Source organism: Mauremys reevesii, linkage group 2 (assembly GCF_016161935.1).
Source record: "Mauremys reevesii isolate NIE-2019 linkage group 2, ASM1616193v1, whole genome shotgun sequence".
Lineage (NCBI taxonomy): Eukaryota > Metazoa > Chordata > Testudines > Geoemydidae > Mauremys > Mauremys reevesii.
The window spans coordinates 153,816,841-153,825,548 of record NC_052624.1 but is presented as its reverse complement, the minus strand read 5'-3'; the positions used below and the strand labels follow the sequence as shown (position 1 = coordinate 153,825,548).

Sequence of the window (8,708 nt, the reverse complement as noted above, 5' to 3'; positions counted from 1 at the left end):
CCCCACGCAATGCGCATTAGTGAGAGCTTTCTCTCCAGTCCTGTTCAAAGAGGTATTTTATGTCCTTAAGAAGCAATCTCTCCCATATATAAATAAAACAAGAAACCAATGAACATCCATTCCTCTTAATCCTTGTGTCAGTGAGCTGTGCAATAGGGCTGCAGGTTTGCACAAAGGTACTGCTGGTTTCTTCCACTGCATTGTTTCCTTCTATCAAAGCAGGGACACACAGGAAACTCTGAAATATAATCCCAAGAGGCCGGCACCTTTATAAGGCATAATGTGATGCATTGTAGGTTACACGGGTCATTAGTTATACTTCAGCTACTAAACTATTGCTCTGTGAACTTGCCATATCTACACTTGCTATTGTGTGTAAATCAAAAGACTGGATTGCAGTACATTTCACATTTGGTGGTGTAGGTCCTTGGTTTAGCTAAAACACATGTCTGTCCTTTCCCAGAGCTGGGCAGATGCTGAATTTTCTATGAGCAACAGCGCAAATTGTTTTTTATGTGTGATACTGTACAATGCTGCAAGACTAACACACCATATCTTATCGAGTTGAATTCCATAGCAAAATTGTATACCTCTGCTCATATTTCCTTCTTTATTCTAGATACATCACTGCCTCTAAGAGTTATGTTTCAAGTTTACTGTAGCGAACTAAAGCTATATTTTATGGTGAAAAGATTAGCACCAGCCGCAGGATAAATCTGGGTTTAAATTACCAACCCCCATTAAATAATACCATCAAAGAAAATGACTCAAAATACCACCGAGAGGGAGAGGAGAAGAAAAGAGAGAACAGAAGTTAAGAAAATGCAAACTGTAAGCCGTAAAAGTCTAAATCTGAATTCAAGATGTATCTGTTTTCGAAAAACAGATTGTTGTTTTTGAAGAAAACACTATCTGAGAGAGAACTGTTGTGGAAACTTTAGCTAGGAACTCAATGGTATGAAACAAGATTTGATGGTTACACTTTTTAAAAAAAAAAAAAGAAAAAGCACAGAGAGAGAAAGGATGGTCTTGTGGTTAAGGCACTAGCCTGGGACTTAGGAACACTGACTTCAGTTCCTAGATGTGCTACAGACTTTGTGTGTCCTCCTAGGGCAACAAGTCACTTAGGCTCTCTATAATACATCCTTCTGGTTGATTATTATGCAAAATGGGCTATGATCCCAGTCAGGATCTCCAGGTACTATTGTCAAATGACTAATAATTTAAGATCTAGAATCCACTAATAAAAAAATAATAAATAGTTAAAGTTGATTTTTTTTCATGTGAAAAATCAAAATGGCAACAGCTAAACTCGTATGTATAATGTATTTTGCATGGAATGTAGTAACTAAGAGAGCCAGTATCATTATGTTTAGAAAAATAAAAGAAAATATGTGTGAAATCAAGACAGTTTGGAGACTCCACTTAATGGATGTTGAGTGTTCTCAGTCCCCCAGGAGGTGATCAGGAACTCACAGGATCAGGGCCTTTATGGTATGAAGAATGCCTTGGAATCAAGATATTAAAGGGCTAGAAATTGCAAACCAGATGCCTCTTTTAGACTTCTTCCTTTGTGTCTTGTGACCACTATTTGTCAGCCAACTGTAGTGTTGCAGTGAATTTCACCTAGCTATTGTTAAAGTTTCCCTTCACTGTAACAGCTCTTTGTTGTGTAGGTCTGCTTAGGACACCAAAACTTAAGCACGTACTCTGCCATCAATGGACTTAGAGGAAGGACCCTTCCTTCTTGTGATCCACAATAGACAATCTTGGGGACTTAAGAACCAGACACTGGCAGCTTCTTTTATCACGTAAAGATAAACTCTTAGAATTATAGGGTGCACAAATGTCCAGCCATTGTTTTGCTATTATTTTATTGGCAGAATGCTGTTTTATGGGAAGTTTGGTTGATATAAACTGCCTTTGGCATCAACAAACTTCTAAAAGTAGATTCCCTTAAAGAAAAGATCACCTATCCAGAAAGAACCTGTGTCCAAATGGTCAGTGGGGTGATCTCCTAGTATAATTGGTGGGAAGACATCTGTGATTTTTTTGGGGATTGCTGTTTAAATGATATGACCTAGGGGAAAATGAGTGTTGTCATTAAATGCCTGTTTTCTCTTCCTGCTATAAAATCCCAATGCAAATGAATGTGTAACTATCTTGGCACTTCTTGGTAGTCCATCGATCCGATGATGACAAATCTGAGCAAATCATCTATTGTTGGTGTCATGGTGTGCCCTCTGATGGCTATACAAGCCAATTCTAGAGGTGCACATTTGGCTGCAGATGGTGCATGGGAAGTTCACAGTCAGTGGGTTGTGCGCTGCTGATGCTCTGTGACGTCATTCGCGTGCCTCTTGTAGACACCAGCAGCGGTCTTCCTCCAAGGCAATGCAGGTATTTCTGACTGTTGCACGCCACTGTGTTCTGTCACTGGCGGCATCCTCAAGGTCCCTGGGTTTGATACTGCTGTACTGCAGATTGGCTTTGATGGTGTCCTTGTAACATTTTCGTGGACGACCTATATGCCGGATGCCCTGGGAGAGCTCACCATAGAGAAGCTGGCGGGGGATTCTGTTGGCATCCATGCGGCTGACATGACCGATCCAACGTAGCATGATCATCATTTCGATGCTTGTCATCTGGGCTCTCTCAAGGACCTCAAGATTGGGCACTTTGTCTTGCCAGCGGATCTTCATGATGTTGCGGAGGCAATGCATGTGAAATGCTTCAAGCTGCTTGATGTGATGCCTATATAGTATCCATGTTTCACACCCGTACAAAAGAGATGAAAGAACAGCAGCTCTGTACACAAGCAGTTTTGTTGACATCCGGATGTTGTGGTGGGTTTAAAACTTTGACACGCAGATAGCCAAGTGCCTGGTTTGCTTTGGATATTCGTGCATTGATCTAATTATCCAGGGATCCATCACTGGATATGACACTACCCAGGTATTTAAAGTTCTCCACTCCTTTAAGCTGAGTGCCATCAATGGAGATACTTGGGACAGAAGCATTTGATCCAGGTACAGGTTGATGGAGAACTTCTGTCTTTCCGAGGCTGATAGTTAGTCTGAAGAGTTGCGAGGCCTCAGCAAAATTGTTGACAATGTGCTGAAGATCATTTTCAGTGTGAGCCATGAGGGCACAGTCGTCGGCAAAGAGTGCCTCAAGAAGGAGTTTCTGCACTGTCTTAGTCTTTGCATTCAGGCGACGGAGGTCAAAAAGTGAACCATCATGCCAGTATTTCAAATATATACCTCGATCCAGATCCTTCATTGCATGGTTGAGGACGCATGCAAAGAACAGGTTAAATAAGACAGGAGCAAGAACACATCCTTGTTTCACGCCGTTGGTGATGCTGAAGGGGGCAGATGTGGCTCCATCCAACAATACTTTGCCTGTCATGCTGTCATGAAAAAGGCGTATAATCTAGACCCAAATTTTCTTGGGCAGCTAAGTCATGTTAGAATAGTCCAAAGGGCTTCCCTGTTGACGATATCAAACGCCTTTGTCAGATCTATGAAGACAGCATACAGGTGCATGTTCTGTTCAATGCACTTCTCTTGTATTTGTCTGACAGCAAACACCATGTCGACTGTGCTCCGGCCAGGTCAAAAAACACACTGACTTTCAGGTAGATTTGCCTCGGAAATACTGGCTATTAGGCAGTTCAAGATGATGCGGGCGATGATTTTCCCTCCAACGGAGAGGAGGGATATGCCTCTATAATTTCCACATTCTGCTTTGCTGCCTTTGTTCTTGAAAAGAGAGACAATAGTAGCGTCACGGAGGTCCTGTGGTATGTTTTCATCCTCCCAGATGCTGATGATCACGCTGTGTAACGCTGCTAGTGCTGCTGGACCTGCTGCTTTGTATATCTCTGCTGGTATCCCATCTTTTCCAGGAGCTTTTCCTGAACTCATCTGGCTAACAGCTTTCTTAATCTCATCTATAATGGGCAGAGAGTCAAGATCTTTCAGAGCAGGTTGTTGTGGAATTTCATTGAGGACGTTATTATTCACGGTTGACGGTCTATTGAGAAGGTTGCTAAAGTGTTCTTGCCATCTTTTGTTGATGCCTTCTTTATCTTTAATCAGCGTTGTGTTGTCTGATGAGAGCAGTGGGGTGGTCCTTAGTTTAGAAGGTCCATAGACAGTCTTAATAGCACTGAAGAATATCTTTGAGTTGTGGGTCTCAGCATAGTGCTCGATTTCTTTGGCTTTGCTCTCCCACCAGTTGTCTTGTATCTGACGGAGGTCTTTCTGTGTTTTGCTCTGAAAGTACTTGAAATGGCCCCGTTTGGAGACTGAGGAGGGATCATTCTGCCATTCGATTAAAGGCTTTTCTCTTTACTTCCAGAGCTGAGCATATTTCTTCTTGGTTCTCATCAAACCAATCCTGATGTGTTCTTTTCTTTGGTCCAAGAGATGTTATTGCTGTGTCAGTCACCATCTGCTTGAACTGGTCCCAGTTTTCAGTTGCAGTACCGATCAGTTGTCCGTGGGATGTCAGTTTGTCATCAAGACTCTTCTGAAAGTTGTTGAAACATTGAGCATCCATTAGTTTGGCTATGTTGAAAGTAGGTCGCACATGCTTAGGGCGTTTGTGCCGAGAGGGAGCGATGTAAAGTTGGAGAAACATCCTGACTAATCTGTGGTCTGTCCAGCACTCTGTGCCTCGCATTACTCTGGTGATCATTACGTCTCGGATGTTTCACCTTCTGACAATGGCATAATCTATCAGATGCCACTGTTTGGACCTAGGGTGCATCCACGTTGTTTTGTATTTATCCGCTTGTCGAAACAGAGCGTTGGTAATGGTCAGGTCATTTTCAGAACAAAGGCTCAAAAGGAGTAGTCCATTGCTGTTCATTTTGCCTACACCATGTGGCCCGGTTACTCCTTTCCAGTTCTCGTTGTCAGCCCCGACTCGGGCGTTGAAATCTCCAAGTAGTAGTAGTTTGTCTGTTACAGGTGTGGCCTTGATCAGTCTGTCGAGATCTTCATAGAATTGTTCCTTTGAGTTGTCAGAGCATGTTAGAGTGGGTGCATATGCACTAATGATGGTGGCATGACATTTGGCATTTAGTGGGAAGCGTAGTTTCAGCAATCTTTCATTGATACCCACTGGAAGGTCTGGGAGTTGATGCATCAATGAGGTTTTTATTGCCAGACCAACTCCATGTATTCTGTCCTCTGTCTCAGTCTTACCCTTCCAGAAGAAGGTGTAACCACTTCCTGGTTCGCTCAAGAGACCTTCCCCAGGCAATCTTGTTTCGCTTAATGCGGCTATATTGATGTTGTAGTGGGCTAGTTCTCGAGCAATGAGAGCTGTCCTTCTCTCAGGTCTTGCAACAGCTTCTCAATCCATGAGGGTACGAACATTCCATACACCAATGGTAAATTTTCTCAAATTTTTCTTTTGGTTTCGGCTGCAGATTGGGTTAAACTGCCAGCCGCGGCTTGCTGGCCAGTTGTTGTAGGGCAGACAATTTTTAGGCCACCTTTTCTAGGCCCCTCCCTTACTAGGGTGAGCAGTGCTGTCCTAAAGAGGGCTGCTCAGATGCCTGGAATGCTGCCGGGCAACCAGGGGCAGCTCTAGACATTTCGCTGCCCCAAGCACGGCGGCATGCCGTGGAGGGGGGCGCTCTGCCGGTCACCGGTCCCGTGGCTCCAGTGGACCTCCCGCAGGCGTGCCGCCGAAGGCTGCCTGCCTGCCTGCCTGCCGCCCTCCCAGCGACCAGCAGAGCGCCCCCCGTGGCAGGCCACCCCAAGCACGCGCTTGGCGTGCTGGGGCCTGGAGCCGCCCCTGCAGGCATCTCTGCTGCCCCAAGTACAGAGCTGGACGACCACCTATCCACAGGCCGCCTGCGTGCAGGATTGGGACTACGACCCCCAGTGGTAACCTCCACCTGTCGCTTTGCCTCTCCCCCATCGCCACGGGACTTGGGTGGTATGATGATGATGATTGATGATTTGCACAGGACCTGTGCGTGGAAGCTTTTTAAGTGGTAGAGCTGTTGCACAGGAGCAATCCCACTCTCTCGACCTTAGAAGCCAAACACCAATGGTACGAAAAATCGTCACAACTGGTAACTTCTTTGGTTGCAGTGGATGGCCTTGGCGTCTTTTGTGCCTCGTCAAGCCCTTCGCTTTCACAAAGTGTTGCAGAACCACCTTCTTGGCCATTGGATCATAGTGATCTCTTTCGCCCAGTCTGCCGGAGCTGACGTCACATGCGGGTAGGCATATCCCTAATTCACTGAGGGTTTGAGTCCCATCAGTTACACTCACCTGGTTTGGCCAGCCTGTCAAAGCCATTGCCCAGGGTGTGGCCACTGCGCATGCTGCAGCTACTTGGAGCCACAGGTGAGAGCTGAGTGACAGGTGGGGACCAAAGTGGACGGACTACCCCCGAAGGGGAACGACAAGTCCCCCCATCAGAGGTACTACCCCTCCCTGGGCACCCCATACACCCATACATCTTGGCACTATACAAATACTATTAGGTTTACATAGATCCCTCGATCTATCTATGCAGGTGAGATCAAATTTGCAGCAAGGGCAGTTTAAGTTGGACATTACGAAAAACTTCCTAACTGTTAGGGTGGTTAAGCACTGGAATAAATTGTCTAGGGAGGTTGTGGAATCTCCATCATTATCCAACTTGCTCTTAAAAATCCCCAAACACCTGTCAGGTTCCTTTCCAGTTCTAGCTAGATCTATAGGCACAGGTTAGAGCTGGGCAGAGAGGTAAGAGCTAGCTAGAGCTATATATACCAGTGAGATCTAGATAGATCCATATGCTATATACACAGATGAGAGCTAGATACATGGATAGATAAGTTAAGCATAGATGCACTCCCCACAGGCAATAAGGAGAGCAGCTAGGCAAAATGTTGTCATTTAAAAAATGGGATCAGATAACCATTTGGAGGGTAAATGATTGAGAGCTTTAAACAGCTAACTGCAAAGACAATATTTATCTCCATGAGCTTTCTGATTTTTCCATCCCAAAGTGTCATATTTCTATGAACAAAAATAATTTCTTCATAAAAAATAAGACACCAGGGTTTTTTTGTGATCAAAGAAAGCATACTTATGAAATCAGAAGACCGCAAACCCACTAAATTATTACTGAGGAAATAGATATGTCGGTCTCCTCTGTCCAAGAAAACAACATCTATGGGAGGAGATATGCCAGGAAAACCTTGCAAAATATGCTTTGGATGCTGGCATCCTTGCAAATCTTCTGTGAACACACAATCTCCAGTACCGAGTTACTAAAGGGAGAGATGGGAAATCCATTTCTATGAGAACCTAGCTATCCCAATCCAATGAGATTTTCATACTGTGGCAACTAAGAAAAGCAAGAGGGGATTCAGACTAGCCAAACCCTGGATATCCCTATGAACAAAGGGGCTTTAACCTGTAGGATGTAATACCACTGCCTGCCTTGGAAAAGATCCCAGAAGTATATTCCCCTACCTCCACGCATAAGGGAGTATTGAGGGTCTGATTCAAAGCCTGCTGAAGTCAATGGGATTCTTCCCGTAGACTTCAGTGAACTTTAGATCAGGCCCCACATGCAGAACTGGGACACAATCAATGGGTCTCTTCATTCCATGGATCCATTGGGAGCTAGATGATACGGGCTGTGGGTTTGTATTCACTGAAGTTTTAACTCGAGATATAACTCAAGTGTTGCCCCTAACCCAGCTCCTGTCCACACACGCAAATCTCTAGTTTGCCTTAGGCTGTACTTTAAACTTGAGCTGGCTGACCCAGGTGGGAGTGTGGGGCGAAACTCAAGTGCTACCAGTGCTCAAGCTAGTAATCCAGTGGGGTTGCAGCTACTCTGTGCTGCTAATACAATGTCTCTGTGGTGGTTCAGTATTAGAATCTAGAATATCAGGGTTGGAAGGGACCTCAGGAGATATCTAGTCCAACCCTCTGCTCAAAGCAGGACCAACACCAACTAAATCATCCTCTATGATAGAATCATAGATGATTTTATTGTTTTGGAGGTAACTCCAGCTAACAACGAGGTAAAGACAAGCCTTGTATCTGCTGCTCCAACCCTTCTATGTTTTGAGTTCAACCTTACCACTCGGTGCTCGGGATTATTATTTAGTATTATATGATGGTAGCACTGTGTTGGGCACTAAGGAAACACACAGCAATCCCTGCTTCAGATAACTTGTGGTCCAAAAGACTGGGATCAGATATGGGGAGAAGCTGGGCTTTGAAGGAGTCAGGCCCTGGTAGAATGAAAGATTAATAGCTGTGGAAATTGTGGAAAAAAACCGAATGAAAGGTAAATACATCCTCAGCTGGTATAAAACAGGGGGGCGCCATTGATTCCAATAGAGCTACGCTGATGTACACCAGCTCAGGATCTGGCCGACTAGGTTTCCATTGGATATGTTTGACCGTAATCTTTTGTGCTAATTTAACATTTCAGTAGAGGCAACAGGCCACTAAATGATTTAACAGCATCTGGGATGGTTCTAAATTAACTGTGAAATCATGTGTTTCTTTAAATGGATGATACCAAAAGACAATATTGCCTGAAACATAATGTAAGTGGGAGCTAAATTGCACTAGAGAAACATCTCTGTAGCACTTTGATAATGCATGGTGCATCTGTTTTAGCAGCTTACTGGAGAGAGAAATTAGCACTTGTGTTTCCAGTGAGGTTCA

The 8,708-nt window shown here is 44.5% G+C and overlaps 1 pseudogene; it reads right to left on the bottom strand.

The window, feature by feature from the left end:
* Positions 1–3,201: 3,201 nt before the first annotated feature.
* Positions 3,202–6,351, bottom strand: LOC120397298 (annotated as a pseudogene).
* Between the last annotated feature and the right edge of the window lie 2,357 nt (positions 6,352–8,708).